At 35.5% G+C, this 12420-nt stretch overlaps 1 pseudogene; it reads left to right on the plus strand.

Annotated features, from left to right (window-relative positions):
* Positions 1–1071: 1071 nt before the first annotated feature.
* LOC136415294 (piggyBac transposable element-derived protein 4-like) lies at positions 1072–10546 on the plus strand (annotated as a pseudogene).
* Positions 10547–12420: the final 1874 nt, after the last annotated feature.

Raw genomic sequence — 12420 nt, forward strand, 5'->3', positions numbered from 1 at the left:
TACATATACGAATATACATATGTAATGTATATCTATGTTATTCTGTGTAAAGAATTTTATGTTTTCACTAATAAAATAACATATATGCATACTCACATGATATTTACATATTGTTATATTATTTTGAATTGAATGAAATTTGATTTTTTTTGTATCTAATCTCTAGCCTAATTATCCGCAGATTTCGTTATCAGCGATTTTGATAAGAACGTAACTCTTGCGGATAATGAGGGATTACTGTAATTACAAATAAATAACGTCAAAGACATCTAGGGGTCAGGCTAACCCCCCACACACTTTGTCCCAACGTTGAACTCATTGAAATATCAACGAATACTACGGGCGGTATCTTGATAACATGTTAACTTAAATTTACACGAGATTGTAGCACATTTTAGCGCTTTATATAAAATACTTTCATAATTGTGTTAAGTCCGAGGTACATATGACCCCATGGTGTCTTACGAAAGTTAATTTCACAATCGGCCATGTTATTCTCTGACGCCTCTGAGTATCTATCTGTCTCAACGATCTCAGTGAGCAGTGTTGAAGTGGTTGTTGATTGAAAAGCGGGTTTAGATTATTTTACATAAATGATGTTTTGCATTTAGTCATAATCCGTTTGTTAAACCACATATAGGCAACTTACCCTTGCGATACGTCCATGGTTCGCACTAGGAAACATATTCGAATGTTTATAATATACTTTGTCGGCATTTGCCGAAATATTCAATGTATCACATTAGAATTGCAGTAGCAACTATAATCTATTGTCGGCATCGCCGACAAAGAACCGACACCCTTTGAATAAGTACCCTCTTTAGGTGGCGGATCATTTAAATATTGTTAAATACAGTTTAATCAGAGTGCAAGCATTTACAAGAATGAATGAAGAACAATTTAATTTGTATTTAAAATTATTCAATAATTTTACAGTCGAATTCTGAGTCCACGTAAGAGTTTTACTGTTTGCTAATTTTTAAAACAATAGAGGTAAGTATTATTTTAAATTTTTTAATTTTAGTATTAATTGGGTTGCATTTTAATTTATGTTTCAATATTTTATAGATGATGTGCCCCTGGAAAGAAGAGCAGGCTCATTTGCAAGAGCTTATACTCAAGTGTTTGGAAGAAGACAACTTGAAAACAGTTATTGAATATGATGATGAAGAAGACTCTGCTGAAGAAGACAATTTATAACAGGAGAATTTGAATAGTGACACAGAACAAGAAATTTCGGATTCAGAAGAAGTTGGTACAGAAAGAGTACCTACATTCATTGGCAAAGATGACATAACATAGTGGGAGAAGCATGTGGCAAACAAAAAAGTAAAAACAAGAGCCGAAAACCTGATAAAAGATGTGCTAGGGGTAACAGGAGCTGTAAAAAATTCAAAAACAAAATAGAATGTTGAAGGTACTTCTTTTCAAATGACGTTCTAAACTTGATTGTACATTATACATATAAACGCATACAGTCAATGAGAGTAAATTGCCACCGAGAAAGGGATGCGAGAGACACTGATGTAATGGAAATTGAAATATTTTTTGGATTATTATATTTGGCTGGGGTTTTGAAATCCAATCGTCTAAACATCGATGAGCTATGGAGCAAAAATGGTACAGGGGTGGAACTGTTTATACTGACTATGTTTGAACGTAGATTCCGATTTCTTTTGCAACATTTACGATTCGATGATTTAACAACAAGAGATAAACGGAACAAAACGGACAATCTCGCAGCCATAAGGGAAATTTTCGAAAATGTCGTCGAATATATTATATTCTTTACTAAATGTGACTGGAATCAATTTATGTCATTTTATTAATGAACAACTCTACTAATTTACAAAGAAAGCACTTTTTACGAGCTTTATCTTTTCAATTAGTGGAAAAACATATTCGTCAACGAGTGATTCAATCGATCCCACGGGTTATGCAAATAATAATAAAGGACATTTTAGGATTAGAAGCACCCACACCCGAGCCAGTACCCGAGGGACATCGAGGACGCTGTTCATATTGTGACCGAAAAAAGAACAGACCAAGTCGCTATCGATGTGTACAGTGCCAAAAATTCATGTGTTTGAAACACTCTCTCATGATATGCGGGGACTGTCGCCAGGAATAAGACTGACTTAAATTATACTTAATATACTATAACGTTAGTTTGAATTATTCTCAGCATTTTCTTAGTAATAGCGTTGTAAAATTGATGATTTTTTTAATACAAATTATATTTAAACTATATATTTATGTTTATTTTCATTTTTTCCCTAGATGTTTTTCTAAGGAACTAAAATATGGTTAATTTACGTTTGCAGACTTTGAGTCCGCGCGCGAATGAGTTATACACAAAATAGATGCGAACTCCGGAAGGTTCATATTGAACATAGATACATTTTGAACTCTTTTACCAATAAATCTAAATTTAAAAAAAATTTGGATAAAAATATGTAATGATACACATATAACTAGCACCTTCTATAACGTACCAAATTTTAATTATGTCCATCAAATTTATCGGATTACGAAACAAAGATACATCGATTTTCATTTCAATAGTCCCAGTAGTTTTAAAATAAACTAAAAAAAAATAAAAGAAAAGTAGAATTTTAATACCCTGTATCTCAGAAATAACGAGTCTTAAGACAATCTTTTATTAAGTAAACTATATTTATTTTTTGATAATCTGTTACCTCTATTGATTTGTCACCATAATTCTGAAACACCCTATATTTAATGCGGATACAGAGTTGCTTTCGTTGCCTTCCTGCATAAAACAACGCTGCAATCCGGCTATAGTTATATGGGCACTTCCATGATCCTTGTTATTTTTTTATGACGCATCTTGTAGCTGAATCTAGCTCAGCAGTTTCTTTAATTATAAGTACTAGATCGCCCAGATGAAAGTTAGTCATTAAGTTTGCTTCAGTGTATTCGCTTCAATTTATGTAATAGTTTTTTTTTAATCAAATTTGCTTAAACCCAAATTTAACTGGTGCAGTCGGTAGAATCCTTTGCCATTCGGAAGTCGAAAAGTGAACATTGTGTGTTACGATAGACATTCCCAAAAAATGACCGAATCTTCTGTTTTAACAGTCCAGAAGGATTAGCGAACAGCAGTACCAAAGCACTTTATAACTCCTGGCAAATTTTCCACAATTTGTTTCATCAAAACGGAAGTCAGTAGGACAACTTGGCAGTGCTAGTGTCCGCTACAGACGACAACCGATCTTGGATAGTTTATCTACCAGCATCACATCGTTTGATACAGAAAAGAGACTGGAAGCAAGCTTTACTGTGAGTTGACTTGTTTTCTTATAGTTGTATACCTGTTACTTAAGAAATCGAAATGCTAAATGCGAAAATTAAAAAAAGGCAATACTAGGAGATATTACCTATCCCCGACAGAGAACTATTTCAGTAGACAGTAATAGTTCAACTAAATCAAGCATAGAACTTAGTCAAGTGTATTCTGATATTACTCTCGATTTTTCAAGTGATATCATTAATCTATTTAACGAAGATCATAATAGTAATAACCCTAGTTGTAACCCTAGTTGTAATAATCCTGAAAGAAATATGGCCAACGCTTTGAGATCAACTGTAAGCCTACTAAAAATCTTGAATGGAACTCCTTCTCAATTAGAAGCTTTCATCAACCAAATTAATACCTTTCATAATCGCTATTTTAATACGGATCTGTCTAAGCAGGAATATGTCATATTGGCAATAAAATCCAAAATTGTAGAAACAGCCGAGGACTTTCTGTTAACTCGCCCAGATTTAGTGACATGGCAGGACCTAAAATTTGTTGTGAAACAGAAATTCCACGATTCCTTAACTAGAGCCAATCTTCAGCAACAACTAATATTTCTGTCAAAAAGAAACGAATCTACTCAAGAATACGTCCAGAAACTCAAAGCCTTGGTTATTCAAATTAACAATAAAATATGTACAGAAGTCACAAACATCGAAGCTCGTACTATTCTAATGTCACAAAATGAGTTAACCACCACTCAAAATCTTCTAGAAAATATTTTTAATGATTTAAGGACCCTTCTAATTGTTCAGAACCTACAAAATTATTTAGATCAGGCAATGGATATAATCAATAATTACGAAGTATTAACAAGCCAAAGTGTTGAGGTTCCTTCGATAAACGAAAACCACGAAAACAACAATTTGGTTTACGAGAGTGGACTGTATTAAATTTCGCTTATATAAATAATGGTAAAGTACTGGTCTAAGTATGAAGTGGGAGTTTGCTTAGTTGGGAAGATTACGAGTTACGTTTACGATCACATGTCTAGAGCGAGCACTGGTCAAAGAGAGCAAAATTACTGCAATCATCCCTTAAGTACTAAACCCGAGGAACTCCAACCAGGGGCGCACCAATACCAGAAGCCCTTACGGGCAATGGTCGCGCCTAAGGTCATAAAATCGCCGCCATCTGGCAAATACCTATACAAGTCGCTTTCATTGAAGTATTGCGATCCGCCGAATTGCGGATCGCGGCAAAGGTCCAATTTAGAAAGCTTCCTTTGACCAGTAGCGTATTTCCCAGCCATAAAGAGCCCTTCGATATGGCCTGATGGGTACGATGGTCTGGCGCCCAGATGGAATCCTTCAAATACGTATCGATGACCATGGGCGTAACTTAAGGGATAAAATTACAAAACAAATTAACTAAGCAAACTATGCCAAGAAACAATAACCTAAAGTCCTTAACACAAAGTCAGTTCAAAAATCATTATTTGCAAAGCCAGAACCAACCAAAACCCGTTCCTGATAACTCCTATGCGAATGATGGAAATCTCCCAAAATAAAAAAAAATTCGCTACCTTTCCCGAATCGTCCAAGTAGTTTACCCATGCGCACCCCAATGCAAAAAAACCAAAAATCGTTGTTTAAACCACAACATTTTATGAGTCGTGAACAATCTCATCCTAATCAAAATTTCACACGCAATCATAACTCTAACCAACAATATCCACAACTAATGTCCGGAGTTAGTTCCGAAACCTCATTTTATAAAAATCCCAGCCAGGTAAAACCTCTAACAAGATTTTTCCAAACTTACTTGAGGAAACCCAACTTTACCTTCCAAGAGTTAACACATCTCGAAGAACATGTCAATCCTTGGGACTCTCAATCTGAATTCGAAAATACTAACATCTACACAGATGAAGTTGATTGTGATGAAATTTCTGAAGAATCTCCTACGCTAGACGAAACCCTAATCGATCAATTGGAAAATTTTCATTTGCAAGCCTCAAGCTCCACAAATCATGGATAAATATTAACAGTTTTCAAACAAATCAACTACCATATATTGAAATCCCCAATTCCCAAATTCGGCTACTCATTGATACAGGCTCGCATGCATCTTTATTATGACCCTCGATAGCTGAAACCTTTTTCCCCGATTCCATCAGACCATATATAAGCACTCGTCACACTTGTGCAGGTTCACAAAAGGCAACCAGCAAAGCCACAATTTCATTCCTTTTGAGTTATGGTATTTCAGAACCTATCGATTTCATATTGTATCTTTTTCATGAATATTTCGACGGTATCTTAGGACTAAAGGACCTTAGTAAATTGAAATTAAACATCGATTTCAAGAACAACTAATTACGAAATTCTTTTCTGACCATACCCTTTCAGTATAGGCAAAACTTTGACGATTATATAATCGAAATTCCCCCTAAGACGATACAGAAGACTACTTTCAGAACAAATGCACCAAATCAAACCACGTGGCTCATGCCCTATTTTTCGAATGGAGAAATTGAAATCCAACCCACCTTAGTGACCATAGAAAACAATAGCTACGGTATTGAAATAATAAATCATGCTGATAAAAATGTAACCATCCAATGCAACGTAAAGGATAATTTGCCATTTGAGCAAATAGACCTTGCTAATTATGAAATATACAATCTCAATGTAATTCATAATTCTGACGCACATAACACCACGAATAACATGCATTGTTCTGAATCCTTTGACGTCAAAACCCTAATACGTCACGAACACCTGAACTCAGAAGAAAGAACAAAGCTTTTTCAGTTACTACGATTATCAACAAGTGTTATATCAACCCAGAGACACGCTAGCATTTTTAAATCACATCAAACACGTCATCACCACAACTGATCAAATCCCTATACACACGAAAAACTACAGATACCCTCACGTTGACAAAGAAGAGGTAGACAAACAAATCACCCAAATGCTATAAAATAAAATAATTCAATCCTCTAATTCACCTTGGAGCTCGCCCATCTGGATAGTTCCCAAGAGTTAGATGCTTCTAGCAAACAAAAGTGGAGACTTATTAACGACTATCGGAAACTGAACGAAAAGACCATTGATGACCGATACCCACTACCAAATATCTCGGACTTCCTTGACAAACTAGGCAGATGTCAGTACTTCACACCTTAGATCTCGCGAACGGATTCCACCAAATTGAAATGGACCCCCGAAGTATTGAAAAGACCGCATTTAATGTCGAACATGGACATTATGAGTTTTTCGAATGCCCTTCGGATTCAAGAATACTCCTTCAACATTTCAACGAGCAATGGCTAATGTACTGCGTGGTTTACAAGGAAAAAACTATTTAATATATATGGATGACATTATCATTTATTCCACCAGCCTTCAAGAACATCTCGATTCATTGAAACAAGTTTTCCATCATCTCTTAGCCTTTAATATGCGGATTCAGCTCGACAAATCCGAATTTCTGAAACGAAGTGTCGAATTCTTAGGACATATCATAACGCCGGAAGGAATCCGATCAAACGAAAAGAAAATAAAAGCTATAAAAAATTTCAAACTCCCAAAAATACCAAAGAAATTAAGTCATTTTTAGGCCTCATAGGGTATTGCCAGAAATTCATAAATAATTTATCAAAAATTACCAAACCTATGACGCAATGTTTGAAAAAAAATACCAAGATAATTCATGATAAAGCATTCATAGACTCTTTCAATCACTGTAAAAACATTTTAACCAATAGTCCGTTATTTCAGCACCCAGATTTTATAAAGCCTTTCATTTCGACGATAGACGCTTCAGAATACGCCATCGGAGCCGTCTTATCCCAAGGTTCAATAGGAACAGATTTATCCATCGCGTATGGAAGTCGAACTTTAAACACAGCAGAGTGTAATTATTCGACGAAGAATTGCAAAAAGAATTATTAGCAATCGTCTAGGCAACAAAATATTTTCATCTTTACTTATTTGGTAGAAAGTTCTTGATCGTCACTGATCATAAACAATTACAATGGTTATTTTCAATTAAGGAACCAAATTTCAAACTAGTAAGATGGAGATTAAAATTACAAGAGTACGAATACACCATCCAGTACAAGAAAGAGACACACAACTCCAATGCTGATGACCTATCACGACCACCCAAAGATACAAACCCCATAGAAGTTGAACCCCCATTAACCCCCGAAAGGGTCGCGCGCGGAGTCTCACTCCGCAAGATTAATATATTTAAAATAATTCCATGATGCATCACCTGCTGATGTGGCGCTGCACAGTAGTCTCATAAAATCCGTTAATAGTGGCGCATGCGCTTTTGTACGTCATTTAGTGCGTTTCGTCTCGGTACTTTCTTCATTGCGGACGGTAATTCCCCATACGACCTTCCTTGCCTTAGTTTTGTGTTTAATAAAAGTATACAACTAAGTTAAAATTGTGTTACTAAACAAGGTAAGTTGGTTTTTTTCTTCAAAAATAATATCTAAATATTACGGACTATTAATTTTTTAGATGTGTTCTTGGGAAGACGAACAGAACCATTTGAAAAAACTTATGGAAGAGTGTTTGTGGGAAGATATACCACAAGATACTTTTGACGATGACAATAAAGATTTGGAAGAGGATGATCTGGTTGAAACACAACGTATTGATAGCAGCACCGAACAAGAATATTCCGATTCTGAAAGTGGTGAAAAAATTTCAATACAGGGGCCTACTTTCACTGGTAAAGACAAAACAACAATTTGGTCAAAACATCCAATAGCAAGATATGGAAGGACTCGAAAAGAAAATCTTATAAAAGATCTTCCAGGTGTCAAAACTTGTCTAAAACACGTAAAAAAAGAATCAGAAATTTTTAGTCACTTTTTTCGGATAAAATTCTCAACGATATTGTAATTCACACAAATCAGCATATACTAGGGAATCGAGATAATTACCAAAGAGAAAAAGATGCAAAAATTACTGATTTATTTGAAGTTAAAGCACTTATCGGACTTCTGTATTTATCTGGAGTTCTAAAATCCAATCGGCTAAATCTCGACGAAATGTGGGACAAAAATGGGACAGGAGTGGAGCTGTTTCGACTGACAATGCCTCAACAAAGATTTCGTTTCCTCATGCAGCATCTAAGATTTGATGATGGGACCACACGATCCGACAGACGGCAGTATGATAAACTGGCTCCAATAAGGGAAGTTTTTACTGATTTTGTCTTAAAATGTAAAGCTGCATATGTGCCTTTTGAGAACGTGACCATTAATGAGAAGCTCGAAGTTTTCCGGGGAAAATGCAGCTTTCGGCAATACATACCTAGCAAGCCCGCTAGATATGGACTTAAGGTGTTCGCCCTAGTTGATTCAAAAACATTTTTCATCATGAATTTAGAGGTTTACCTTGGTCGCCAACCAGAAGGTCCCTTTTCATTTAGTAATTCGCCAAAAGATGTGGTTATGAGGTTTTGCTACCCGATAAAAGGTACTGGCAGAAATATCACAGTGGATAACTGGTTTACCAGCATGGAACTTCTTCAAACTTTGAAAAAGGATTTTAACTTGACTCTTATTGGTACAATAAGAAAGAACAAGAGAGAGCTGGCGCAAGAGTTTACCCGTCCTACAAATCGTCCTAATTTATTAAGCATGTTTGCTTTTCATAACCATGCTACACTTGTATCTTTAATTCCAAAAAGAAATAAAAATGTCCTGTTGGTATCGAGCACACATCACGATGACAAAATTGACGAAAACACAGGAAAACCTGAAATAATATTGGATTATAACGCCACCAAAGGTGGAGTGGACTGCGTTGATAAATTATGTGCGGCTTATGATGTATCGAGAAACACTTGGAGATGGCCCATGGTGCTATTTTATTCTCTTCTCAATGTAGCAGGAATTAATTCATACGTCATATATTCCATCAATAACTCGACATGGAACGTTAGAAGACGTCAGTTTCTACGACGATTATCATTCCAACTAATAGAAGGCCTCCTTCGACGTCGTGTAACGCAAAATGTTTCAAATATTTTGAAACGACGAATAAGAAGTATTTTGGGGATCGATGCCAATCCGGAACCCGCTGCTGCGGCGGCGAATGTGCGTGGTCGTTGCGTCTATTGTGACCGAAAAAAAAATCGGCCTACGCGATTTTCATGTATTAAATGCAGAAAATTTTTATGTTTAGAGCACTCACTAAATATTTGTAATGAGTGTTCTGCTGTAGAAGAAGAAAGTGAATAAGACATTCGTTTTCTAGAATTAGTTTCACTTCATTTTTTGCTTATAGTAGAATAATTTGTTTAGTTTTTATGTTTAACAATAATAGAATACTACATTTTATTCCCTGTTTACAAATTAATAAATAATTGGTTAAGAAAGCACAAAAGTGTTTTCGTCGAACAGCAAACTGTTTAGGACTGAAATCTATATTCTATCTTATCTATAATCTATAGCGGAATAGTAGTCCGCGTGCGACCTTTTATGTCTCGATTTAAGCGCGACCTCCGAAAGGTTAACACACGTCAGAAGTATGTGAAAACGAAAAAAAGGAGGATCAATACTTACGGCTCGATAAAATCCAACATTTTTTCTGATCTCAGGAAAATTTATTTGAACGACCAAAAAAGAAAAGTCCAAAACCACGCATCAACATCCTATCAGACATTCAAATCCGATCTTCAACCAAGATTAAACTCCGCCAAACAGTGCAAAAAACTCATGCAATAGCCGGTACATTCAAAAAATAAGACATAATCCTTAAAGGTCAACTAAAAACCAACACATCGGAAGCTTCTCCTAATGAAGAAGACAAAAGTAACTCAGAAACTGTAATGGTTCACACGTCTATAGAAGATCCAATCTTAAGAGCCCCTTATGTGAATAAAAGCCTTAATACCTATAAGAATCAAATCATTTTCAAATGGACCGATCAACCACAACCTCACACGAGTTCGATAAAGCTATTCGAGAACAAGAAAAGAAGAACTATTTTCATTAATAAAAACCCCACAACAAATGAGATTCAAACACTCTTAGCTGATCATTTGCTCCCGGACACTTATTGTTTACAATTTCCCCACAAAGAATTGGAACCCCTCATACTTAGGATCTTCCAAACGACGTTTAAGCATAACACCTTCAAACTTTTCATTTCCAATACGTTACTTGAAGACGTAGTTGATCCGGGTGAACAGAAAGAAGTAATAGAAAGATATCACACGACCAAAACAGCCCACCGAGGAATAACATGAAAGGGGTAAGGAGAACATTAAAAACATTAAACAGACATACTATTGGCCTAGTCTAGAACGAGATGTAATTAATTACATCAATACATTCGAGACATGTCAAAAAACAAAATATGAACGACGACTGCACAAAGTAATCGATAAACCCACACCAACAGGGACCAAACCGTTTGACCATCTCTATATGGACACATATTCCATATTTGGACAGAAATTTTTGACAATAATTGATAACTTTTCAAAATTTGCCACTGCATACGCCCTAAACGAAACTGCAATAGAAGTCTGGCAGAACCTCGTCAAATTATTTGAACAACATGGAACATTCCAAAAAATCACTACAGACAATGCAACTACTTTTAAAAACCATTTGGTCCAAGAACTCTGCCGAACCTATCAAATTGAGTTACATTTCACAACACCATATAATCCAAATTCCAATTCTCCCATCGAGAAACTTCACTCAACCCTTAAAAAGAGTCTGGTCGCCCTTAAAGAAAAACATCGATCCAAAACTATTCAAGAGTTAATAAATCTTGCATTTCTTAGTTATAATAACAGCATACACTCCTCTCATGAGTATACGCCGTTCTAAATACTTAAAGGCAACTTAAATTATCAGTTAAATTTTGAGAAAAACCTGAACCAATTTCAAACCGACTATATTCATTAACTAACTCAAACTTTCAAAGAACTAAATGACGTAATTAATGTAAAATTAAGCGTAAAAAAAGTCAACATCTTGTCAAAAATAAATCAAAACCGTGAAAATGATCCTGAAATCCCTGAAGGCATCACGTATCTTCTAACAACACCCAAAAAATTAACAAACAAAAATTTAGAACCAAAATACAAGCCGGTGTTGTTCCAAAATCAAAGACATCCTAAAGATGTTAAAAGACGACCTTTCGTTTCAGGACACGAGCAATGATTATATTCATATTATTACACCTACTCATCACAGCACAATATGAACTTGAATAAATCCGTAACCAATTATTACCTATCCATGAAGGAACAAGTTACATCGTAACCAACTACCACCATGTCTACTACCACATCAACCTGACTACTATGCGAAATTGTCTCACGACCATGGAACGAATTCTCGACCAGATTAATACCACGTTAGACGTATCCAAAACATCTGTGAATCGCCACATGAGCGAACAACATACTTCATCAAGTTACTTCCATTAGCTCTTTTGCTCAACATTATACAACCCTCAAACACAAAACAAAACGAAGACTGCTTAACTTTGTAGGCAAAGCTCAAAAATACCTGTATGGAACATTAGACGCAGACGGCGGAGAACGCTATGACAAATACATTCAAATTCTCCAGAAAAATCAAAACACCCTGAATAATGATATATCGAATAACCCAAACCATCGTGAAAAAATTAACAAAGGATATTGACTCCCAGCTAAATACAATAAAAACAAATCAACAACAATTGCAACTTCGCATAACTAACCTTACCCAAATGATTCAATCCATGACCACCACAATTTCTCTGATACTACTCCTTGATAATCTCGAACACAATGTTTGCGTTGTTGATGACATTCATATGAATATTCACAACATTCTCAAATATAATGATTTGCGAATCATTATCCGTAACTTTAGGCCGGACACTCGCATTTCTTTTTCTAATATCTTTGCATATTACGAAACCGCCCATGCCGACGTCACCAACAAAAATAATCTAATCATCTTCTATATAGCAATTCCTTTGGCCATGAACAGATCTTACATTCTCTATAGGATCTATCCGATTCCTATATAAAACCAACTAATGGTTATTACTAATTCTTTTCTCTTAAAATCCCCCGATGATTTCTTGAATTCAAAAGTGTCTTGTCCAAAAATT

The sequence above is a fragment of the Euwallacea similis genome, chromosome 19, assembly GCF_039881205.1.
Source record: "Euwallacea similis isolate ESF13 chromosome 19, ESF131.1, whole genome shotgun sequence".
Lineage (NCBI taxonomy): Eukaryota > Metazoa > Arthropoda > Insecta > Coleoptera > Curculionidae > Euwallacea > Euwallacea similis.